The 26966-nt window shown below is 41.0% G+C and overlaps 1 pseudogene; it reads left to right on the top strand.

The window, feature by feature from the left end:
• The window catches only part of LOC136379003 (NADH dehydrogenase [ubiquinone] 1 beta subcomplex subunit 1 pseudogene), a 29536-nt pseudogene extending 17984 nt beyond the window's left edge, over positions 1-11552 (top strand).
• Positions 11553-26966: the final 15414 nt, after the last annotated feature.

Here is a 26966-nt window from a genome sequence, read left to right as displayed (position 1 = left end):
TTATTTATATTTTTCAGTTTTATTGCTTGTTTTCTTGTAAGCTTCCTCAGATCCTTTGTGGAACAAGGTGGGGAAAAATAAAAAATGGCTTCAGTTTAATAATAGAACATACCAAAAGCGTTCTTTTATCACCTTAATCTTAATCTGGGAACTAGAACTTCAAATGTATTTCTCAGGCTGTCTCTTTAGTCCTTGAGTCTCATGGTTTGGTAAAGGGATGGTTTTGCAATTATGAAAGCTAAATGCCTTCACATTTCCCCACTTTTCATTAAAGGAAAGAGAATGTCATTTTACCGAAAGTTCCTATTATTTGCCCTAGAAAATGTAGAAAGTTCATAGATAAATGTGATTGACATATGATAGACTGGGAAAAGATACTTGCAATGTTTAAAAGCAACAAATAAGTAATATAAAGAATACATAATGACCTGTATATCAACATGACAAAGATAAGAAATTCAACAGCGAAATGGTCAAAAGATACAAATGGGTTATTTTTGTAAGGATATACTTACATTTCTTACTTTTGTAAGGAAAAATCTAATAAAAGTACTGTGAGCAAATGATGAACCTTATCAGTAATCAAAGAAAGCAAATTTAAATAAGTTATCATTTCACACGCATCCAACTGGCAAAATTAAAAGGTGGGTAATAACAAGTATAGGCAAGGATGTGGGTAATTGGAACCCCATGTACTGATAGTGGGAGTCTGGATTGTACAGCCATTCTGAAAAGCTATCTGTCAATATTTAGGTAAAGTTGGTAGATGTCTTATGCCCCCTCCTAGGTATATATTCCAGAGAAGTTCTTTCATAAGTTCATTAGTGGATACGCAAAATAAAGTTCACCACAGTCTTGTTAGTGGTAGCAGGCCATTTGAGGCATCTTACGTGTCCATCACAAAAGGAGTGAATGAATGAAATGTGATGGAGGCAGTGGCCAAGTAGCTGAGTTGGTTAAGAGTGCCATTCCAATACAAACATTGTGGGTTTGATCCCTGGTCAGGGCACATACAAAAATTAACCAATGAATGCATAAATACATGGAAAAACAAATTGATGGTTCTCTCTCTCTTTATCTCTCACTCTCTCTTCTTCCCTCTCTAAAATCAATGAAGTAAAAGAAATGTGGTAGAGCATACTTTATAACAGAAGCAATATGGATTGATAGTAACATCTGATTTAAAAAATAGTGTTCAATGAAAATGTAGAAAAGAGTGATATCTTTAACATAATGTCATCTACATAAATTTAAAACAGCCACAAAAAAATAACACAACATAATTTAAAAGGATTCAGACAAATTTAGTTCATGTAGCAAATCCATTGGAGTATATATACTGCTTACAAAAATTAGGGGATATATCCTAATTTTAGAGTGGAAAGGAGTAAAAGGGATAGATGGTAATCCACACACACTCAAGTTAAAAAAAGGAGTGTATGTCATCCTGGTAGTGTTGCTTTTATATGTTCTAAGATATCCAAGTCTAATATGAGAATTCATTAGTGGTGGCAGCACAGGGTATGTAAGGTGTATTCAGACTCACCTGGCTTTGATCTCAGCAACAGCTTTAAACGTACCACTTTTTTGCAACAGCCTAAACATGAAAGCTTTGGAAAATCTCTATCTTAATAAAGGAAGTATCTCCAGCTTTATTTATTTACTCATAGGGTGGCATGGTGGTAGAGAACACAAACTCTGGGACTGACTCCTGGCTCTGCCATTACTTAGTGTATGACTCTGGGCAAGTTACTTAATTTGGCATTTCTTAGCTTTCTTATCTGAAAGATGGGAAGAATTGTGGTTCTTATGTCATAGGGTTATTGTGAGGATTAAACAAATTAATATTGTAGTGCACTTAGAATTGTGCTTGGTACATAGTAAACATTATATAAATATTCATTCATTAAATACAGCCATTTAACAAATCTTGTAGTGCCTACCCGGGCAAACACTATGCTAGGTTGTGGGAATATATCTCAGAAAATAGGACCTTTACTGCTGCTCTCATCTTGCCCTGGAACCTGGCCTACAGGATCAGAGTCCTTGCTTTATGGCTGGTTCCCAAGCTCTCCATCCATTGCTATACCTGGGTCCTTATTTTCTTCTCCCATACTAGAGTCTGATTTTATTCTCTGACAAATATCATAAAGTTTTAATGCAAGTCTGGAGATCTGCTCTGAAGCTAGCTTCTCCTGATTGTCGGCCAGGCACCTGCCTCCTCTGATATTCCACATGCCGGCCCCACTTGCCTCTTCTACTTCTTGCTGGGGGGTTCTTGTCTGAACACCTCAATGGGTCTGCCAAAAACTTTGTCTTTTCTAGTCCTTCCCATTCCAGAAGTGGTCCATTTTAGAGGTTTAAGCCAGAAACCTAGGAGTCATCTTTGATTCCTCCCTCTTCCCCCACCTAATCTAATTAATCAACAAGTCCTGTTATTTCTCCCCCCAAATCGCTTTGAACCTGCCCAGTTCTGTTACCCTCCGCTGTTACCATGCAAGTCCAGTTTACTACCATCTCTTGCCTGGACCCCTGAGGTAACTTCCTAACAGTTTTCCCTGCCTTCTGGCTCCTGGCATTTTATTTATTACATACAAGAAAGGGCTTTAAAAATGCAAGTGAGATTATGTTTGATCTTTGCTGAAACCCTTAAATGACCTCCCACTGTACTAAGAATTAGTGCTATTAAACCATGATTTAACTGATAGGAGCAAGTTTCTTTCTTCCTTTCTTTCTGTTTTTTCTTCTTTTCCAAGTGAGAGGAGGGGAGATAAAGAGATAGATTTATGCACGTGCCCCAACCAGGATCCACCCAGCAACCCCTGTCTGGGCCGATGCTCTGCCCATCTGGGGCTGATACTCTGCCCATCTGGGGCCATACTTACAAGTGAGCTATTTTTAGCACCTGAGGCGGAGCCATCCTCTGTGTCTGGGCTAATGTCCTTGAACTAATCAAGCCATGGCTGTAGGAGAGGAAGACAGAGGGAGGGCGAGAGAGAGAAAGAGAGAGAGAGAGAGGAGGGGAAGGGGTGGAGAAGCAGATGGTCACTTCTCCTTGTGTGCCCTGACCAGGAATCAAACGCAGGACATCCACACACTGGGCTGATGCTCTACCACTGAGATAACCGGCCAGGGCCAGGATCAAGTTTAAAATTGGTGTTTTCTAACTCAGGTCAATGTCAGAGCTTTTGTTAAAAAATTTCAAAATTAAAAAGAGCACAATTAAGACATTTAATTATCTAATTTTCTTCTCTGCTGCTAGATATTTTACTGCCAAAATAGTTGGAGTGGAAATGGGGAAGATTGAGGCATAACTGCCTGCAGTTTCAGCTCTGAGAGGCTGGTTTCCACATTCTTCAAGCAGGTGAGCATGCCTCCCTAGCCCCCCAAGTCTTCTGTTTTTGGGGAAAGGGTTTTTGGTTTTTCTTCTTTAAATCCGTGGCCTTGAGAAAGTCTCTTCTAGTTCTGATCAAGACCTGGATCAAATGCCAGCCCTGGGTCAGAAACATAGGACATGGGTGAGGAGTGGAGGGGCACTGAGAAGTCTAGTCTGGGCCACCGGCTAGCGTCTGCACCACGGAGAGCTGCTGTTGAGGCTGAGGCAGGCAGGGTGGGGCAGAGAGGGAGGGACTCAGGCTGGAGTCAAAGCAGCTCGCTCCAGATTTGAGAAAAGGGCAGTGAAGGACTAGGGCAGCCATCAGAGCCTGGGGAAGGACAGTGGAGGTCTTATAAACCCTGGCAAGGCTGACTGGAATCTTTTCCTCAAGTTACAAATTAGCTTCTTTCATCTGACCTAGTTTCTTTTCCTGGTAAGCCTAAGTCACATGAAAACCTTGTCAGAATTTAATGTTCTCTTTAAGTTGGTGGTGGGTTTTGATCTTATTAGAGTCACGTGGGAAGCTTTCTAAAAAAAAAAATAGGATGCCTAGGTTCCACCCATGCATGATCAACAGAATGAGTCCCTAGGAGGGTCGGGGTGGGGATGGGCTAGGTTTATGTGATTTCTTTAAGAGTTCACCCTGGGATTCTGGTGCACAGTGAGGGTGAAGAACCATTGCTTTAAACAGACTTACTTCTAGCAACTTCCAGAAAGACAGATTGTTCACTTTTTTTTTTTTTTTACAGGAACAGAGAGAGTCAGAGAGAGGGATAGACAGGGACAGACAGACAAGAACGGAGAGAGATGAGAAGCATCAATCATCAGTTTTTCTTTGCGACACCTTAGTTATTCATTGATTGCTTTCTCATATGTGCCTTGACTGTGGGCCTTCAGCAGACCAAGTAACCCCTTGCTCGAGTCAGTGACCTTGGGTCCAAGCTGGTGAGCTTTTGCTCAAACCAGATGAGCCCATGGTCAAGCTGGTGACCTCAGGGTCTCAAACCTGGGTCCTCCGCATCCCAGTCTGACACTCTATCCACTGCGCTACCGCCTGGTCAGGCCAGATTGTTCACTTTTTAAAAAAAAAATTTTTTTTTAATTTTTATTTATTAATTTTAGAGAGGAGAGACAGAGAGAGACAGAGAGGAGAGAGAGACAGGGGGAGGAGCTGGAAGCATCAACTCCCATATGTGCCTTGACCAGGCAAGCCCAGGGTTTCGAACCGGCGACCTCAGCATTTCCAGGTCGATGCTTTATCCACTGCGCCACCACAGGTCAGGCCCAGATTGTTCACATTTTAAAAAATTATTTTAAATTAGGGAATGTTGTAACTAGAGAACACTCTAGAGCAGTGCTTCTAAACATTCATGTGCATGCGAGTCGCCTGGGGGTTTTGTTAAGAAGATTTTGCTGCTTGACTGATGACCACCTTGGTTGCAGTGAAACTTTAGATCTAACACGGAGGGCTGAGTCTGTATCAGGCCCCGTGCTTCGCCCTTTGTGGTCATTGAATGCTCATAAACCTGTGAGAGAGGTACGGTTTATATTTCTGTTTTGCAGATGAGAAAATCGAGGCCTAGATAAGTTTACCAACCTGCCCAGGATCATAATCCCAGCAAGTAGTAGAGTCAGAATTCAAATTGAGGTTGTCTCATTCCAAAGGTTGGGAATTTAATCACAATGTATTAAAATACATTTTCAATGGCAGGATGGGGCATTCAGGGACTTGCCTTGAAGCTGGATTGTATAATAGGTACCTTATTTTTCTTTTAGAGGGTTGTGTATTTATTTGAGATAATTGTTGAAAGAGGGGGATAAAAGGGGGCCAAAGAAGTTTATGAACAAAACTGTAACTATATCTGTCAATTTATTCTGCACTCAAATAGTCACTAGTTATTCACTCTCAGGTAATGAGCTACACACTGGGGACATTTAGATGAGCCATACATGATTCCTTCTTCTCAGGGATTTTTACTTTCTTGTCTCTGAGTAGCAGCAGTGCTGTGTCTTGTGCTGCTGTAGAGGCCTAATCTCATGGGCCCAGAGGGAAGTGTCAGAGAAGAATTCACGTGGAAGTACTGAAAGGCCAGTACTTGGGACATGGGGGATGATGTGTTCATGTGTGATTATATCCATGGTACATCATGATGGAGTTTTATGAGAAACTCACTTTGAGAAAAAGCCCTAAAAGTAATTAATCGTTCATGACACTTCAAAAGGTGTTTAACTGACCAACATATAGTAAAATCTGGTTTTGTATCTCTAAATAACAGTAACAGTTTGTTATGCCAATGGAGAAAGACTGTGCTGGAAATGGTCTGTGCAGCGGAGAGAGGCTGTGCTGGAAATGGTTTGTGCAGCGGAGAGAGGCTGTGCTGGAAATGGTCTGTGCAGTGGAGAGAGGCTGTGCTGGAAATGGTCTGTGCAGTGGAGAGAGGCTGTGCTGGAAATGGTCTGTGCAGTGGAGACAGGCTGTGCTGGAAATGGTCTGTGCAGTGGAGAGAGGCTGTGCTGGAAATGGTCTGTGCAGTGGAGAGAGGCTGTGCTGGAAATGGTCTGTGCAGTGGAGAGAGGCTGTGCTGGAAATGGTTTGTGCAGTGGAGACAGGCTGTGGGGGAAATGGTTTGTGCAGTGGAGAGAGGCTGTGGGGGAAATGGTTTGTGCAGTGGAGAGAGGCTGTGCTGGAAATGGTTTGTGCAGTGGAGACAGGCTGTGGGGGAAATGGTTTGTGCAGCGGAGAGAGGCTGTGGGGGAAATGGTTTGTGCAGTGGAGAGAGGCTGTGCTGGAAATGGTTTGTGCAGCGGAGAGAGGCTGTGGGGGAAATGGTTTGTGCAGCGGAGAGAGGCTGTGCTGGAAATGGTTTGTGCAGCGGAGAGAGGCTGTGCTGGAAATGGTCTGTGCAGTGGAGAGAGGCTGTGCTGGAAATGGTCTGTGCAGTGGAGACAGGCTGTGCTGGAAATGGTCTGTGCAGCGGAGAGAGGCTGTGCTGGAAATGGTCTGTGCAGCGGAGAGAGGCTGTGCTGGAAATGGTCTGTGCAGCGGAGAGAGGCTGTGCTGGAAATGGTCTGTGCAGCGGAGAGAGGCTGTGGGGGAAATGGTTTGTGCAGCGGAGACAGGCTGTGCTGGAAACGGTTCCTGCAGTGGAGACAGGCTGTGCTGGAAATGGTTTGTGCAGCAGAGAGAGGCTGTGGGGGAAATGGTCTGTGCAGCGGAGACAGGCTGTGGGGGAAATGGTTTGTGCAGCGGAGAGAGGCTGTGCTGGAAATGGTTTGTGCAGTGGAGACAGGCTGTGCTGGAAATGGTTTGTACAGCGGAGAAAGGCTGTGGGGGAAATGGTCTGTGCAGTGGAGACAGGCTGTGCTGGAAATGGTCTGTGCAGCGGAGAGAGGCTGTGCTGGAAATGGTTCCTGCAGTGGAGAGAGGCTGTGGGGGAAATGGTCTGTGCAGTGGAGACAGGCTGTGCTGGAAATGGTCTGTGCAGCGGAGAGAGGCTGTGCTGGAAATGGTCTGTGCAGTGGAGACAGGCTGTGCTGGAAATGGTTTGTGCCATGGAGAGAGGCTGTGCTGGAAATGGTCTGTGCAGCGGAGAGAGGCTGTGCTGGAAATGGTCTGTGCAGTGGAGACAGGCTGTGCTGGAAATGGTTTGTGCAGTGGAGAGAGGCTGTGCTGGAAATGGTCTGTGCAGTGGAGAGAGGCTGTGCTGGAAATGGTCTGTGCAGCGGAGAGAGGCTGTGCTGGAAATGGTTTGTGCAGTGGAGAGAGGCTGTGCTGGAAATGGTCTGTGCCATGGAGAGAGGCTGTGCTGGAAATGGTTCCTGCAGTGGAGAGAGGCTGTGCTGGAAATGGTTTGTGCAGTGGACAGAGGCTGTGCTGGAAATGGTTTGTGCAGCGGAGAGAGGCTGTGCTGGAAATGGTCTGTGCAGCGGAGAGAGGCTGTGCTGGAAATGGTTTGTGCAGTGGAGAGAGGCTGTGCTGGAAATGGTTTGTGCAGCGGAGAGAGGCTGTGCTGGAAATGGTCTGTGCAGCGGAGAGAGGCTGTGCTGGAAATGGTTTGTGCAGTGGAGAGAGGCTGTGCTGGAAATGGTCTGTGCCATGGAGAGAGGCTGTGCTGGAAATGGTTCCTGCAGTGGAGAGAGGCTGTGCTGGAAATGGTCTGTGCAGCGGAGAGAGGCTGTGCTGGAAATGGTCTGTGCAGCGGAGAGAGGCTGTGCTGGAAATGGTCTGTGCAGTGGAGAGAGGCTGTGCTGGAAATGGTCTGTGCAGCGGAGAGAGGCTGTGCTGGAAATGGTCTGTGCAGTGGAGAGAGGCTCTGCTGGAAATGGTTCCTGCAGTGGAGAGAGGCTGTGCTGGAAATGGTCTGTGCAGTGGAGAGAGACTGTGTTGGAAATGGTTTGTGCTGCTGGTCAGAATAGGCTAGTCGTGCTTGCAATAAAAATAACCCCAGTACCAGTGGCTAAAACAAGAAAGGTTTATATCTTGCTCACTCTTCACGTCCAATGTAGATGGTGTGTAGATGGGTGGGGAATTCTGCTCTAGGTAGTCATCTCTTAGAGAGATGGAGATTTCACCATCTCAAGATGTGACCTGCCTGGGTAATAATTCAAAGGTCATCAAAGCAGGAAGAAGCATAAAGTCAAGAACTGGTACTGGTAGTTAATGCTTTTTTCTGAAAGTGATGGACTTCACTTCTGCCCTCATTGTATTGGTCAGAAATAATTATATGGCCATAGCTAAATTCAAGGGGATGGGAGAATTATAGCCTTTGTGTTCCCTAAAATGGAAAATAGCTGAGTATTGGGGAATTTTACGTATGTCTGCTACAGTCAGTCCCTTCCGCTCCATCCATGTGTGTTAGAAAGAAAAGGGTTGTGCTTTTCACAAATGAAAGGAAAGATGACTTCACTATTATTAGTTATTCTTCCATATTTTAACATACCAGTTGGGCAAAAGGAGGTTTACAGTTGTGAGTATGCAAAACACAGTAGATTCTTGTATTATTATTTATTAATTATATTATTTATTTGTATTACAACAATAAATCTACTTTTGCCAATCCCCTGTATGTGAGATTGTTGCCAATCAGGTTTTTATTTAAAAGGAGTGGCAAGATCAGTCTTTAGCAATATGAAAAGTATTACTTAAAGCTTTGAAATTAAACCACCAAGGCTGTTGAGGCAGCATGAGTATGAATTCCAAATACCAACCAGTCTGATGATTGTATGACAGAAACAATTGTAACTGAATAAGTTGCCCTTACTGAGCCTTGCGGTATTACAAGAGCAACTTGCTGGCTTACTGTGCAGGAGAGCAGGACAACAGCAGGCATAGCACCACATTTTGAATACAAGGTGTATTCACTGGTTTTTGTTTTAATTGTCTTTAACATCTCTCACAAAGTACCACCCCCTTCCTCCTCTGTGCTCAGGAAATATGGGAAAGATTTGAGGAGAAAGGCTGGAACCTAAGAGGGAAGAAAAATGGGGTGGAATTGGTAGGATGAAACATTTTCTGAGAAGTAGGGGACTGCTGCATTTCTTCTTTCTCTCCTTCTTGATTGGCACCTCTACTGGCACCGGAAACATCTCTGCCCTCCTTCACCATGCCCTCTGGAGACTAGTGCTGTCCAATAGCTCTTTCCAGGTCTGTGCTGTTGAATATGGTGGCCACTGGGCACAGATGGCTGTGGAGCACTTGAAATGTGGCTAGTGCAACTGAGGAATGGAATTTTAAATATTATCGAATGTAACAAATTTAAGTAGCCACATGAATCTAGATGATAGGAGAGAGGGAGGTTGTTTTTTTTGTCTGCTTTCTTGGTATAGGTTTTTCTGCATATCACACTCTCTTACGTCCTACACAAGAAGTTGTTAAGGATGAGTTTGAGGGAGGTGTAAAGGGGAACCTAGCAGAGACACGAGCCTGCTCAATGCCTTCCTCCCTCAGCGGGTGCAGCCCAAGCTCCCATCATGAACAGCAGGGTTCAGGGGACCAAATGATACCAAAGACTTTGCAGATATAGAAATGGGGACTATTACATGGATCTCAGACCTGGTTGGTCCTTTTTAAAGGGGAGGCTATGGCTTTGGGAATGGAAAAAAGGGGACAGAGGCAAATAAACGTAGTGTGGTAACCTTTTAATGTAGCATTATATCTATTTCTTTGTAATATATTTGAGTGTAAAATCTTTATTGTGCTTGAAATTCTTATTAAAAGTTCAATGAACTTTAGTTTCACATTTGCAGCCTCTCATTCCTCAAATCATTCTTTTGTAAGAAACAATTTCTTTTTAAGGTAATTGTTTTATGAAAGACATGGGCAGTTACTGAAAGAAAACTGTCATCAAACATTTATCTGGCGACTCCCGTGTGCTGGAGCTGTGCTAATAACAAATGGCACTTAACAACAGTATTTACTTTTTTAGCAAAATGACTTCTTAGCTGTAAAGTCCCCATGTGTGTGTGTCCTAGAAGCCTGTGTTCTTTTCTACTTTTGTTTACTGTTCATTTTGGAAAACATTTATTTTTATTATACTATAGTAAAAATTAGTGCTCAGATTAAACAATTTAATAAACCGAAGGGCCTCAGACCTCACATCGCCTGGCTAGCCAATACAGAGTGTGATGATGACTTGAATTTTATTCTTGGGACATGAAGGCAAGAGAGTGGAGAGAGGTAGGAGAGCAAGTATGATTCCAAGTAATTTGACTTAAAAATTATAGACATTCTTACCTTTGGAATTAAAACTATAATTCACCTTAAGTAAACAACATGAAGGAAGTCCTTTTCAAAACATAATATTCAATGACATCAATTTTTCCCCCCGCCGGAGCATGCATATAAACAGGAAAAATTTTTTTCAGTGGAAGGTTAATTGTTGATGCCACCATATTCACACTCAAATGCAAGACCATTCCTAGCCCCACCCACAGCGTTCCAAAGCCTACCTTTATTTTACCTTGACATTGATCCAGAATAAGATTTCAATATGTTAATTACTTCTCCAGAGTATACTCCTGGTTTTGATACTATAAGACAAGTGTTAAAGGTTTGGATTTTGAGTTCAGAATAATTGGGTAATTGTCATCATCCTGTGATAAGTTTCCCCTTTTCCTGAGGTCTTTTAACTAATGGCCCTATTGTTATTGTTGGAGTAGCTCAAACCACATAGAGCCATGACGCAAAACCTGATCTTTGGTAAAAATGCCTTACACATTTATTCCCTCCAGGAAACCAAAGGGCAACAAAGCCACATTCCAGGTTGAGAACCTGGCCTTTTGCACCATGACCTAACCTATTCCAGGTGAAAACTGTTAGGTCAAAAATAGTTTCATAAGAAAACTATTTCTTGGGTTCTTGCAGTGGTTCTCAGTCCTAGCTGCTCATTAAAATCACCCGGGGGGATTTAAAGAGACCACTATCAGGGTCCCACTTGAAACTTTTAAAAAAGACTGATGGGGGCATCACATAACTACTGAACTTAGACTCCATAGAAGGCCTTGAGTATCTGTATTTTAAACAAGACTCCCAGATGATTGGGGAAATTTGGTCACCCTGATTTAGGATGTTTTGGGAAAGAGAACTTTAATGGAACATTTTAAAAATAAATTTAATGATTCTGGAGATATTACTAATGACGGTGTCTTATTTGTATTCTTATTTTAAAAATTTATTTATTGATGGCTGCGACTTCCTCCGGTGCTGGAGGCTGGACGTGCCACTGTCCTTGGTCTTAGGGGTGTTGCTGGCACTGAGATCGCGGCATTGAGGATAAATTTAATTCAGATTGTGTGTGACCACTGGGTACATATACTTGTCGCTATGAAATTTGTCTTTGGATGTTATCTAGACAGACAGAATGATGAAAAGCTAACTGCTTTCTGAAACAAGAGTTAATTATTTATTTATTTAAAAAATTGTTATTATTATTATTCATTTTAGAGAGGAGAGAGAGAGACAGAGAGAGAAAGAGAGAGGAGAGACACAGAGAGAGAAGGGGGGGGAGCTGGAAGCATCAACTCCCATATGTGCCTTGACCAGGCAAGCCCAGGGTTTCGAACCGGCGACCTCAGCATTTCCAGGTCGATGCTTTATCCACTGCACCACCACAGGTCAGGCAAGAGTTAATTATTTAAAAGGGAATTGAGACTCAACAAAGAAGTCACCTGGAAGTAAAGGCTAGTGCTGAGTTATAGAAAGTTCACACTTTTTAAATTATGAGAAAAATAAAAACATTTAAATTGAAAAAATTATTCATTGATATTAGAGAGAGAGGAAGGGAGAGAGAGAGAGATAGAAACATTGATCTGTTTCTGTATGTGCCCTGACAGGGGATCGAACCCTCAACCTTTGTGTATGGGGATGATGCTCCAACCAACCAAACTATCCGGCCAGGGCATTGTCTTCTCATACTTATTCACATATGAATACTATCAAAGAGAGACATTTAACAGAAGAGAAGGTTTGCCATTTTTATCTCTAATCAAACCACAGTCTTTCAGCCTAGGGGATGCTTTCACATATTAAAAATAAAATTTGCATTTTCATGGGGCAGCTTTCATCATATCAGACAGTCAGTGTGCCGTAGCTCAGAGCTCAGAAGAGCAGCCTTCATTCACCCTCTGCCTTAAGAAGGAACTTAATACTAATGGAAAAGCGCCTTGGGTTCTTTTTGAACTCTGAGACCAAATTGTCATTTCATCTCCAAATGAAATGACAAGGGATGCATTAATTTACCAATTTCTCCCATTTACCAGGTATTGTCTGAATATTTACCATCTGTCAGAGTCTGCATTAGGATCTAGGGATCCCAAATTCAGGGAAGTGAGGTTGTTCTCAAGGAACTGGTAGGCTAGAGCAGGGGTTCGCAAAGTGGGTCTTGGATTAGAAGCATTAGCCTTCTGAACTTGTTAGAAATGCAAATTCTCAAATTCTCGTGCTGCCCCCAGACCTATTAAATCAGAAACTCTGGAGATGGGACCCCAGCACCTGCGTTTTAACAAGTCCTCCAGGTGATTCAGATAAAATTTGATAATTACTCGTCTCCAGGAAGACCATCAGTTTAGGAGACGGAGTACAGCAGATCCTCAAATAAATTCGTTTCATTCAGTGTCATTTTGTTACGATGTTGATGAGAAGAAAAAACATCGATTCTGGCTGGGGCCAGTGTGTGGAGTTTCCACGGTCCCGTGTCTGTGTAGGTTTGCTCTGTGTCCTCTGGTTTCCTCCCGCATCCTACAGATGTGCCCGTGAGGTAAGTGGGCAGTGTCTCCATTGCCTCAGTCTGAGCAGCGTGTGCGCCTGCGCCCTGTGATTGAAAGGCTTTCTGCCGGGACGTTCCTTCCTGACGCCCAGAGTCGCTGGGAGAGGCTCTGGCCACCCACAATCCTGAACTGGAATCAACAGGTTGGAAAATATTTTTTTTTTTTTACTTATTTTTATTAACCTTTCATAAATGTATGTATAGCTCACATTTATTTCAGTATTTAATATGAGAAGTGTTTTGGGTCTTTATTTAGAAGTTCCATGATGTTTTTGTGACTAGAATTATGTTGCAGGAACTTAACTCTTTGTTAATAGCAATTAGCTTATGGGAAAATTGGTTTCATTTTGCATGGTTTCGTTTAAAGCCCTAGTTTCCAGTGATCTGTCCACATGTTGAGTGATGACTCACTGTATACTGTGATGGTGCAGTGGGAGATGGGGAGGGGTCGGGGGCCATTCGGGGAGCTTCTGGAAGAAGGCAGTGTTTGAACTTTCAGAATAGTTGGTGCAGAGTGGGGAGAGGAGCTCCTGGGGAAGTCGGGAGGGACCACACAGAGGAGTTGGTGTTTCATTATGAATTCAACACGGAACCTTACTGACCCTAGAGTGAGGTCATTTGCTCTATCATCTTTTGGCCAAACAAATAAAGGATGGGCAAAGCTAGTACTTATGAAAGTAAGAAAAATATATAATGGGAACATAGCAGAAGTAAGCATTGGTTTCTGAATGAACTGAAAATCCCATCGTATAAAAATGATACAATCCTTCAGTGGTTTAATCAAATGAAATAAGAATCTCCCAGTTCTCAGAGGAGCCCGAGTTCAAGGCTCAGAACCTGCACGCGCGGAGGCGCTGCAGCTCCGCCCGTGGCCTCCCCAGCCTCTTGGATTTGGCTCCGCGTTTGCAGGACAGTCACTGAGCGTTGACTTTTTCAGGAACTAGGCACATTATTTTCGATACATTTAACAACTCTGGAAAGTAGATGTTATCATTCTTTGTTTAGAAAGGAACTCAAAATCACAAGGCATTTGAGTCCAAGGAAGAAAATAATTTATCCAGAAATCATTGGGCAAAATACTGCTGTTCACTCAGGGTTAGCCTTTTACTGCATTGTAACTAACCCAGTGATTTATGGAACTTGTTTTTACTTTCTTCATCCTGATAATAAATGGTTGTTTTATATTTATAAAAAAACCTCCACAGATCTTAATAGTCAGGTTTTTCATTTTATTGCCACAGCATTTATATGACCGTCTCTTCAAATGGCATCTGGACTAGGCATCAAGTGGACTGACTTCTCATGACAAAGAATTTTATAAATTGAATTTAATGGTTGGTTTTAGGTCACTGCATAAATGTTGAAAAAACAAAAAGTATATACATACATAAATGTATGTAGGTGTGTATATACCAAAAACCTATTTTATAGCACATTCTTGTACCTAGCATGGATTATGTAGCATATATTATAGGTTTCTCTCAAAACTAAAAGGAGGGTAATAAATCACATGAAAAAGTCACTCATTTAACTCTATTTTTTTCTTCCTATACTCACAATAAACAATGAAAATTTATTTCAAAGATGACTGGTAAAACTTTATAGTAGATGTATTCTAACTTCTTAAGTGTGACCTGGTTTATTAAAAAAACAAACAAACATGGCATGATACAAACTAAACAATTAATAGTCACTTTCTGTGTTTTCAGTTGGATTGCAGGGTTTTTTCCCTTCTGACAATTGCAGATATGTTTGCTTTTCTATATTCTTCTATTATAGCAAGTTGTAGGAATATATAATAAGATTCAGAGGAGAAGGAAATTGAGAAATACAACACCTCTTGCAAATATGAGGGCAACTGTGTCTTGGTAGTATGGTGGAGTCTCCTTGGAATTAGGCAGAATTTGAGCAGGTCTGCCTCTGTCTCTGGTGCCTCTTGAAGTGATGGATAAACTACAAGCTGACTCAGCACAGCTCGAGAAGAGTTTTCTCTCCTTTCCTAATCTTCTTTGCCTTCTCTTAGTTAAAATCGGCAGATAGTAACTCAGATTAAAACTCACTATCTAGAAATAAACAACAGGGCTGATTAAATGGATCACTTTGCCAAGGGAGATGTAGCTGGAATGCCCATTTTTCATTCAAGTGTTTCTGCTTAGTGAAAGTAGCTTCCAGCTCTAAATATATTGAATCACCATTAACCTACTGGAAAAATAGGAACACAGTCACACACTTTCTTATTAGATGAGCATGGCAGGTTGTCTGATAATGCAAACAATTAAATAGGAGCATTTATTTATAGGTCTCAAAGGGTCTTGACAAAATTTCTTCTGTTAGAGGAGAACAATTCTTTTCTCTTAGAGCAGCCTGACCGGAACCTTGACATGTGAACTGCTTAGGTTTTGGAGATGTGCGTGTTGCTGTGATGGTAACGGTTACTGGTTAGAGTGCTCCATAAGTAAACATTCCAGATCCTTGAAGCTCAAAGTATGGCTCAGACGAGTGGTATCAGGTGAGAGCCTGTTAAAATGGCAGAATCTTGAGTTTTACCTCTGACCTGCTGAACAAGATAGAATCTGAATTTTAAAAGATCCTCAGGTGATTTGTATGCACATTAAAAGTTTGATAAGCACTGTTCTGGAAATACTTCTGTAACTTAACCTGGATTAGAATTTATTAAAATACAGATTGCTGGGTTCTGTCCCTAGAGATTCTGATTTAGCAAGTCACAGATGGGGTCTGAGAATTTGTTTCTCACACTTTTATTTAACTCAGTATGTCCAAAATGTTAACATCTGATCAACTTAAAGTTACTAATAAACTATTCTACATTCTTTTTTAGTAGTAAATCTTTAAAATCCAGTGTGTACCTTACACTTAGAGCACTTCCCCATTTGAACAGCCATATTTCTTTCCTTTTTTTTTTTTTTTGTATTTCTCTGAAGCTGGAAATGGGGAGGCAGTCAGACAGACTCCCGCATGCGCCCGACCAGGATCCACCCGGCACGCCCACTAGGGGGCGATGCTCTGCCCATCCGGGGCGTTGCTCTGTTGCGACCAGAGCCAGTCTAGCACCTGAGGCAGAGGCCACGGAGCCATCCCCAGTGCCCGGGCCATCTTTGCTCCAGTGGAGCCTTGGCTGCCGGAGGGGAAGAGAGAGACAGAGAGGAAGGAGAGGGGAAGGGGTGGAGAAGCAGATGGGCGCTTCTCCTGTGTGCCCTGGCCAGGAATCGAACCTGGGACTCCTGCATGCCAGGCCGACACTCTACCACTGAGCCAACCGGCCAGGGCCTTAAACAGCCATATTTCAAACATCCAATAGCCACATGTGTCTGGTTAGGGGCTGCCTTATCAGACACCAGACTAGGGCACTGGTTTCCAAAGGTTACTTTAAGGACTGCCACTATTTGTGAAACTTTCACTGACCTCAGGAGAAATGAGAAAAATAAGCTAAATTTACTCAAGTTAAATGATTCTCTTTTATTCTGAGATGATCTTTCATCATTTTTTTTTTCCTGCTGAAATAATCTCTTTAATAAAGTGATTTTCAAAGTGTGGTTCCTCAGATCAGCAGCAGGAGGAGCATCAGGTGGGAACTTGTTGGAAATGCAAGGTCCTGAGCCCTGCTGAAGACCCACTGACTCAGGAACTCTGCGGGTGGCCTAGCCCTCTGTTTGCACAAGCCCTCCAGGCGATTCTGATGCAGGCGGAAGTTTGAGAATCACTGCTTTAGTGAAATGATGGTGATAAAAGGAGTGGTAGATTGAAAAAAATATATAACTGTAATTAACAAAATAAAAACTTAGCAACTTTATGCTAGTCCCTCAGTTAAAATGTGTATTTTTTGTCATTTTGTGAAATCTGAAAGTAAAAAAAAAAAATGTATGAGAGGTTAGTTAAATAATATTTTGCATTGCTGTGGACAAAAAAAGTTTAAAAAATAGGAAGACCAGGAAAATGAGTGTATGTGTAGGCATACGAATGAGTCCCAGAAGGTCAGTGCTTGGTTCTCATTAGTAACACCTTTATGCAATTACTGGTGGAAAAAGAATACACTCACTAAACAACACTAAGAAAATTCACATTTCCTATGCAAAATAGTGAAAACCAGTCATAAGAAAAATCCCATAGGTATTGATGATCTTGTTCTCCAGCTTTCTGGTAATTAGTCAGTATTTGGCTTTTATTGCTCCAAAAGTTCTACAAAAATTATAATACAGCAGGGGGTCTTCAGGTTACAACATAGTTCTGTTCCTACAACAGTGATAAAACCCAAATTTTGGTATAAGTTGAAACACCCTAGCCTAAGTCACTTACCTATCCTAACATAGCTGTAAGATCATAATCTAGAACATAAAAGCACAACTAAGCCACAGGAAAAAGAAAAGGAATAAATTTACTATACTATACACTGTACTGTAGTAACAGAAAAAATGACAATAAAAGAGTAAAAAGAAGTATAGCACATCAATTTTTTTTTTTTAAACAGAGAGAGGGATAGACAGGGACAGACAGACAGGAATGGAGAGATGAGAAGCATCAATCTAGTTTTTCGTTGCGCATTGAGACCTTAGTTCAGGGATTGGGAACCTTTTTGGCTGAGAGAGCCATAAACGCCACATATTTTAAAATGTAATTCCGTGAGAGCCATACAACGACCTGTGTACGTTACGCATTATCCAATAAAAATTTGGTGTTGTCCCAGAGGACAGTTGTGATTGGCTCCAGCCACCCGCAACCATGAACAGGAGCGGTAGGAAATGAATGGATTGTAATACATGAGAATGTTTTATATTTTTAACGTTATTTTTTTTATTAAAGATTTGTCTGTGAGCCAGATGCAGCCATCAAAAGAGCCACATCTGGCTCGCAAGCCATATGTTCCTGACCCCTGCCTTAGTTGTTCATTAATTGCTTTCTCATATGTGCCTTGACTGCGGGCCTTCAGCAGACTGAGTAACCCCTTGCTTGAGCCAGCGACCTTGGGTCCAAGCTGGTGAGATTTCGCTCAAACCAGATGAGGCCGTGCTCAAGCTGGCGACCTTGAGGTCTCGAACCTAGGTCCTTGGCATCCCAGTCCGATGCTCTATCCACTGCGCCACCGCCTGGTCAGGCACGTCTCAATTTTTTAAAGTTTTTACGGAAGTGAGCATCGTAAACTTAAAATATCATGTTGAGACTGTCATAACCCGAGGACCCCCTGTATCTGGTCCTTACAAAATAAAAAAACAAAACCTTTTGCCAACTGTATATTTCCTTATAGAAATATTACTAAATAAAGCATGAAGTTAGCATATTAAATTTGTTTTTTCCAGCTAACCGAGGGGTGGGAGAACATTGAAATGAAGTAGAGAAGCTAAAATATGAAATAATATAAGGACCTAGCATGAAAGATTAGACTCAAGCTCGAACAATTGGACAGGTGGAGCCAAAAGAAAATCTAACCACCCAAAGAAACATGTACGGAATCTCAGACCCAGTTTCAGTTCTTATTGCCATGTTGTTAGCCATTTTAGTCTAACGCTCAAGTTTTCAAAATAAGCATGAATTGCAATGGTAGAATATGTCAAGATTGTTGATTAAGGAACCAATGCTTTAAAACATTTTTTAGATTCCTGAGGAAAATGGTCTTAAGAAGTTCAAACCATTATTATTTCCCCTTTACAAGAAGTTCCTGTTAGGCTTAATCCAGAGGAAATTCAGGGATATAAGGAGGAAAGATGTGATAAAAACGACCAGTTCTATTGTTCTGTATGAATAAGTTACCTCCATCTACTTAATGCTAAAATTAGAGATTTTTTCCTTTGTAGTTTAGAGGTCTAATAAGCATCTGGTTCAGTGGGTGGGTCTCTCTTCATTTGTAGAGCTGAAGCCAAGTGGATCATTATTCATTTGGAGACTATAAAGCTGTGCTGTCCAGTATGGTAATCTCATAGCCACATGCGTGGTTGTTGTGCACTTAAAATGAGGCTAGTCCAGATCAAGACATGCTGTAAATGTTAAAGGCACACCAAAATTAAAAAATTAAGTATGAAAAATGTGAGGCATCTCATTAATTTAAAAAATACTCATTAGATGTTGAAATGAGGCTAGTAAAAATGTTTAAAACGCCCTGGCCGGTTGGCTCAGCGGTAGAGCGTCGGCCTAGCGTGCGGAGGACCTGGGTTCGATTCCCGGCCAGGGCACACAGGAGAAGCGCCCATTTGCTTCTCCACCCCTCCGCCGCGCTTTCCTCTCTGTCTCTCTCTTCCCCTCCCGCAGCCAAGGCTCCATTGGAGCAAAGATGGCCCGGGCGCTGGGGATGGCTCTGTGGCCTCTGCCTCAGGCGCTAGAGTGGCTCTGGTCGCAACATGGGCAGAGCATCGCCCCCTGGTGGGCAGAGCGTCGCCCCTGGTGGGCGTGCCGGGTGGATCCCGGTCGGGCGCATGCGGGAGTCTGTCTGACTGTCTCTCCCTGTTTCCAAGCTTCAGAAAAATGAAAAAAGAAAAGAAAGAAAAAAAAAATGTTTAAAATTACATGTTTGGTTTATGTTCTATTTTTATTGAATAACATGGCTATAGTGATATTTCTTGAGGATTATAAATGCTGGTGAGGATAAAAGAAATTTGATATAATTTTCTACCACGCTTTGACCAAGAAAACCTACATTGCTTAATTGAAACCTATTGCTAAATAAACAGGGATGGTATAAAAGTACTTCTTTAAATTTTATTATAGAGCCTGACCAGGCGGTGGCGCAGTGGATAGAGCATTGGACTGGGATGCAGAGGTCCCAGGTTTGAAATCCTAAGGTCACTGACTAGCACAGGCTCATTCAGCTTGAGCATGGGGTCACCGATTTGAGTATAGGATCATAGTCATGACCCCATGGTCGCTGGCTTGAGCCCAAAGGTCTCTGGCTTGAGCAAGGGATCACTGTCTCTGCTGACCCACCCCACCCCCACCCCCATCAGGGCACATATGAGAAAGCAATCAATGAACAACTAAGGTGCCGCAACGAAGAATTGATGCTTCTCATCTCTCTCCCTTCCTGTCTGTCTGTCCTTCTCTATCTCTCTCTCTGTCTCTGTTACACACACACACACACACAAATAAATAAATACATTTTATCATGGAGAAAACTCTCAGTTTTGTAACTCTTTTTCACAAGTTCAGAATTGGAAACCAAAAAAATTATTCTTGTAATTCAGGCAAAATATTTTTATCTAAAACATTCAGATAATCAGGGCAAATGTCAAATGTTTTTAATTTTAATTTTTGTTATAAAATGTAGCAGGCATACAGAAGAATGTATGAAATATGTTTACAGTTTAAAGAAAAATTATATGGATTCCTCTCTGTCTCGCACCAAGTTGAGTAACAGAACATTATCATATCCTAGAAGTTCGCTCTGTCCTCTTGCTCTGGAAATATGCACATTTCTTAACTTTGTTAATCCTTTTCTTGCTTTCTAAAGTGGTCATCACTGCCTATTTTTTTGTCCTCAATCATTGTATTGTTTAGTTTGGACTGTTTTTAAACTTCATGTTAATAAAAACATACTCTACATCTTCTTCTGTGACTTGTTACTTTTACTTTTTTTTTTCTTTCCGAAGTGAGAAGCATGGGGTGGCAGACAGACAGACTCCCGCATGTGCCTGACCGGGAACCACCAGGCATGCCCACCCGGGGGTGATGCTCTGCCCATCTGGGACGTTGCTCCACTGCAACCGGAGCCATTCTAGTGCCTGAGGCAGAAGCCATGGAGCTATCCTCAGCGCCTGGGCCAACTTTGTTCCAGTGGAGCTTTGGCTGTGGGAGGGGAAGAGAGAGACAGAGAGGAAAGAGAGGGGGAGGGGTGGAGAAGCAGATGGGTATTTCTTCTGTGTGCCCTGGATGGGAATCAAACCCGGGACTTCCACATGCCTGGCCAACGCTCTACTATTGAGCCAACTGGCCAGGGCCTGACTTGTTTCTTTTAATTTAATATTTTAGTTTTGAGATTTATATATTTTGGTTTATAGCTATAGTGAATTAATTTTTATGGTATGGTATTTGATTATGAAAAAATACCACATTATTGATCTAGTCTGTTGAATTCATTGAGGTTGTTTTTCCAGTTTTCACTGTAATAAGTAATGCTGCTATATACATCCTTCTATTCAATACATGCCTCTTGGTCCACATATACAAGATTTCTTGAGGATATATACTTATATTTTTTGAGACTATTCAATTTAGGGAGGGAGAGAGAGATAGAAAGAGAAGGAAGGGAGGAGCAGGAAGCATCAACTCCCATATGAACCTTGACCAGGAAAGCCCAGGGTTTCCATCCAGTGACCTCAACATTCCAGGTTGATGCTCTATCCACTGCGCCATCACTGCACCTTGAGGTCAGACCTCGAGGATATGTACTGCTCACAAAAATTAAGAGCATATTTTATTGCTTTATATGAAGCTATAAAATATGCTCTGATTTTTGTGAGCAATATATATTTAGGAGTGGGAACACTGGATCATAGAGAATATATGCATGCCTAGTTTTACTAGGTAATGCCAAGGTATATTCCAAAGTGTTGTATCAATTTACGTTCTCTCCAGCAGAATATGAGCATGTTCATTGCCCCTTAGTCTTATAAACCGTTGGTTGTATCACACTTTTCTCTAGCTCTCTTTCTATCATCTGCTTATCTCTCTATCTATCTATCTATTATCTATCTATCTATCTATCTATCTATCTATCTATCTATCTATCTATCTATCTATCATCTATCTATCTTGAGAGTATGTTTATTAAAGCTGGGGACAGTGAAACAAGGAATGGCTTAGGATAGAAGACGCAATAGGAGAGAGTCTAGGCTGGGCTGCTTTGGCTCACTGAGAAGTCAGAGCAAAGGGGATCTTAAGAGGCAGGTTCAGAGGTTTAGCCCAAGATAAGCTGCCCCTGGTTGCACGTATTGTGGGGTCCCTAGAGTTTAGGAGATGCAGGCCTGTGGGGGGGAAAGAAGGGAAGCGAAAGGTGCAGGCATGCTTCCTGGAGGGAAAGCACACTGGTATCACACTTCTTAAGTCTGGCAGTTTTGAAATGGCCTTTCATGGTTTTAATTTCCCTTATTTGCCATGAGGCTGAACATCTTTTCTTGTGTTTATGGGCTATTTGTGCTTTATTTTTCTATTTGTTGTCATTCTTGCTGGTTTGCAAAAGTTTTAAAATATATTTTGCATTCTGCTATTTAATTCGTTGGAATTATTTTCTTTAAGTTAGGGCTTGTCTTTTTCACATTTTAAAATAATTTTTGAATCCCTGGCTGGTTGGCTCAGTGGTAGAGTATTTGCCTGGTGTGTGGATGTCCCCAGTTTGATTCCCAGTTAGTGCACACAGTTAAAGTGACCATCTGCTTCTTCTCTCTCTCTCTCTCTCTCTCTCTCTCTCTCTCTCCCTCTCCCGCAGCTAAGGCTCAAATGGTTCGAGCGAGTTGGCCCCAGGTAGTGTGGATGGCTCCATGGCCTTGCCTTAGGCACTTAAATAGCTCAGTTGCCAAGCAACAGAGCAGTGGATCCTGGTCGGGGTACATGTGGAGTCTGTCTCACTGCCTCCCTGTCTCTCACTTAATAAACAAATAAAAATGCTTTTTGATTAACACAAAACATTAATTTTAGTGTAATCAGTATTTTCCCTTTATAATTTGAACTTTTTATGTCTAGTTTAATAAATCCTTCCCTACTTTGAGACCATAAAGATGCTTTATTATATTGTCTTCTAAAGTATTAGCATCTTACCTTTCATATTTAGGTCTATAATTTACCTGGAACTGATTTTTGTTTATTGTGTGAAGAAGGAGTCTGATTTAATTTTTTCATTTTGAAAACAAGTCCCATCACCATTTATTGAAAATAATTATAATTACACCCTGATCTACAAGGGCACTGCTGTCATATATTAAGTGGCAATTTAAGTGTGGTTTATTTCTGGACTCTCTGTACTATTTCATTGATCTAAGTTTCTATATGCCACTCCTTTCTTTAAAAATATCACATTGTAAGCTCTGGCCGGTTGGCTCAGCGGTAGAGCATCGGCCTGGCGTGCGGGGGACCCGGGTTCGATTCCCGGCCAGGGCACATAGGAGAGGCACCCATTTGCTTCTCCCCCCGCCTCCTTCCTCTCTGTCTCTCTCTTCCCCTCCCGCAGCCGAGGCTCCATTGGAGCAGAGATGGCCCGGGCGCTGGGGATGGCTCCTTGGCCGCTGCCCCGGGCGCTGGAGTGGCTCTGGTCGTGGCAGAGCGACGCCCCGGAGGGGCAGAGCATCGCCCCTGGTGGGCGTGCCAGGTGGATCCCGGTCGGGCGCATGCGGGAGTCTGTCTGACTGTCTCTCCCCGTTTCCAGCTTCAGAAAAATACAAAAAAAAAAAAAAATCACATTGTAAGCTCTGGCCGGTTGGTTCAGTGGTAGAGCGTTGGCCTGGTGTGCAGGAATCCCAGGTTTGATTCCTGGCCAGGGCACACAGGAGAAGCGCCCATCTGCTTCTCCACCCCTCCCCCTCTCCTTCCTCTCTGTCTCTCTCTTCCCCTCCTGCAGCCAAGGCTCCATTGGAGCAAAGTTGGCCCAGGCGCTGAGGATGGCTCCATGGCCTCTGCCTCAAGCACTAGAGTGGCCCTGGTTGCAACAGAGCAATGCCCCAGGTGGGCAGAGCATCGCCCCCTGGTGGACATGCAGATGGATCCTGGTCAGGCGCATGCGGGAGTCTGTCTGACTGCCTCCCCATTTCCAGCTTCAGAAAAATACAAAAAAAAAATCACATTGTATAGTTCTTCATTAGTTAAAGCCTTCTTTAATATCTTGTCAATAAAGTTTTATATTTTTAATATTTTTACATTTTTCTTCTTTAACGTCATTCCTAGGTTTATTCCTAAGCACCTTAGGAATTGATTCTATAGAAACAACAGAATTAAATTTTTTTCCTGCTTATTACTGGTATAGAAATGCAATAAATTTTACATAATGATTTATGTTTAGCATATTTATCAGAATTTTTATTTTAATAACTAATATTTGTAGACAATCACATCATTTTTATATAATGACAGGTTTGTTCTTTATCTTTTTTTTCTTGCTTTATTTGACAGTTTGGACCTTAAGTTTAATTTTTCACAGAAGTAGGGTTAATAGGTAAATTTATTTTATTCCTGATCTTTAAGTGAAATGCTTTCAAAATTTCAAAATTAATTATGTTGTTTACTGTATGTAATTTTTGGGTAGATATTGTGTATCAGATTAAGACAGTTCATTTTAACTGATGTTTTACTATTTTACTATTAAGGAATGTTGAGTTTTATCAAATGCATTTTATGCATTTGTTGGAATAGTTGTATGTTTTTCCTTCAATTTGTTAATGTAGCTAATTACATTACTTTAAATACAATCTTTAAATACTTTGAGAGATTTGATTTGCTACTATTTTGTCCAGGATTTTTGCATTTATGTTCACAAGTAAGATTGGTTTGTAAATTCTTCTTTTTGAATGTTATTGTTGAATTTTGGTATCGAGTTTATATACTAGCCTCAGAAAATGAGTAGAGTAGTGTTTTTTTTTGTCTCTATAATCTGAAATAATTAGTGTAAAATAATTTACCAGTAAATTGTCCTGGATTATTTTCTTTGGGAAAAGATTTTAAAACTAACGATTAAATCTCTTTAATAGTTATTAGACCATTTGTAATTTTTATTTCTTCTTGAGTTGGTTTAGATAAGTTATATTTTATACAAATAATTTCAAGTAAGTTTTTGTTATTGAAATAATGCTCACACGTTTCCTCATTATCTAATATCTGTTTTATCCTAATTTATATCTCTTTTATTTCATATACTTATGTAATATTTTAATTTTATACATACACTATTTTAATTTAATTTTTATTTTAGGATCTCTTGTTTCTAAATATTGTTACAGGTTTGTAAATTTTACTTTCTACTTCATTACTGAGAGAAAAAGAGAGACAGACAGGCAGATAGGCAGATAGAGGGGACAGAGATGAGAAGCAGCACCTCATAATTGTGACACTTTAGTTGTTAATTTATTGCTTCTCATATGTGCCTTGACTGGGGGGCTCCAGCTGAGCCTGTGACCCCTTACTCAAACCAGTGACCTGTAGGCTCAACCCAGTGACTATGGGGTCATGTCTAAGAGGCTATGCTCAAACTGACAAACTTGGGGTTCGAACCTGGGTCCTCCATGTCCTAGTTGACACACTGTCTGCTGCACTACCACCTGGTCAGGTGATCCTTGAGTAATTTAGAAGGGTGTCTTAATTTCCAAAAGCATAGGAATATTTTAAATTCTGTGTTGTTTTGGTTATAAATCTATTGTGGACAGAGAACTTGATCTGTATTTTACCATTCTTTTGGGAGGGGGGATTTGTTAAAATATCTATTGAAAACATTTGAAAACAGCATTTGATTAAAATGTTTCATGAATGCTTAGAAAGAATATCTATTTTCAGCCATCAAGTGCAGTATTCCATATATGTCCAATAATTTAAATTTATTCATTGTGTTGTTTAAAGCTTCTATGAAATGAATTTTTATGTCTTTTAACAGTGCTGAGAAAGTATTGAAATCTCTTAATGTGGTGGAAGATTTTTCCATTTCTTTTGTAGTTCTGTCAATTTCCTTTATATATTCTAGGGCTTGTTTAGGCATTAGAATTGATATCTTTTAAATTAATTGATTCTCTAATAATTAGGTAATGATTGTCTTTGTGTCTAATATTTTCTATCAATGTATTTGTCTATTAGACTGGCTATACCAGATTTGTTCAGTATTTTTCTGGTATATCATTTTATAACTTTTTACTTTTGTACCCACAATTGTTTTTTAATCTTAAGCTTTAGATATGCCTGTTATAAACAGCAGAAAGTAGGATTAAAAAAAAATTCGGTTTGACATTTTTGCAGCAATTTGTTTAGTTTAATTGCAGACATTTGGATTTATTTTTACTGTCTTTTATCTTTTCTATTTATTGCACCATTTCTATATTACTAATTTGTTCTCTCGTCTTCTGAATTAATTATTATTTTCATTCAATTTTTTTCTCTACTAGTTTGGAAACTATACTTTCTGTTTCTGTATTTCAGTGGTTACCTTAGAAACTTTTTTTTTGGTGACAGAGACAGAGAGAGGGACAGATAGGGATAGACAGACAGGAAGGGAGAGAGGTGAGAAGCATCAGTTCTTTGTTGTGGCACCTTAGTTGTTCATTGATTGCTTTCTCATATGTGCCTTGACCTGGGGGCTACAGCAGAGCGAGTGACTCCTGTTCAAGCTAGTGACCTTGGGCTCATGCCAGCAACCTTTGGGCTCAAGCCAGCAACCATGAGGTCATGTCTGTGGTCTCATGCTCAAGCCAGTGACCCCACGCTCAGGCCTGCAACCCCGCGCTCAAGCTGGTGAGCCTGCACTCAAGCCGGAGACCTCAGGGTTTTGAACTTGGGTCCTTTGCATCCCAGTCCAACACTATCCACTGCACCACCAGTTTTTAAAAAATTATCTTTATTTATTTATTCATTTTAGAGAAGAGGGATAGAGAAAGAAAGGGGGAGGAGCAGGAAGCATCAACTCCCATATGTATCTTCATCAGGCAAGCCCAGGGTTTTGAATCAGTGACCTCAGCATTCCAGGTTGACACTTGATCCACTGTGCCAATACAGGTCAGGCTAACTTGCATGCTTATTAGTAGCTGTACAGTCTCCTGAATAATATAAGTGTTTTGGAACACTTTAATTCCAGTTACACTTATGTGCTATTGTTGTCATATACTTTAGTTCTACCATTTTTCTAACTATACATATATTTGTTTTATCCAGTCAACATTTGTTTCTATTTATAACTTTTATGCTTTTTTTTCTTTTGCAAATCAGAGCTCTCATTAAGGATCATCTTTTCTCTCCCTGAGATACGTACATACTACATATTTTAGAAACACCTTCATTAGTAGTGTGGTATATAGCAGACTTTCTAAATTTTTATTTGTGTGGAAAATGTCTTAATTTTATACTTGTTATTAAAACATGATTTGCTTTATTAGATATCTAGGTTAATAATTATTTTAATATTATTTTCTCTCAGCATATTTCATTCTATATTCTTCTTGATTCTGTTGTTATTGTTGAAGTCAGCTATCAGTGTAATTATCTTGAAATTTCACAATGATGTACCTAGGTGTGAATTTCTTTTTATTTTTTCTGTTTGGGGTTTGTAGGCTACTTGAATCTATGAGTTGTTATTTCATGAGTCCTGAAAAATTTTAGCCATTACTCTTCAAATGCTGCCTTTGCCCCATTCTCTTTTTCTTTTC

This window comes from Saccopteryx leptura, chromosome 7 (genome assembly GCF_036850995.1).
Source record: "Saccopteryx leptura isolate mSacLep1 chromosome 7, mSacLep1_pri_phased_curated, whole genome shotgun sequence".
Taxonomy (NCBI): Eukaryota; Metazoa; Chordata; class Mammalia; order Chiroptera; family Emballonuridae; genus Saccopteryx; species Saccopteryx leptura.
The sequence above is the reverse complement of the archived record's forward strand: the minus strand, read 5'-3'. Positions and strand labels throughout refer to the sequence as shown.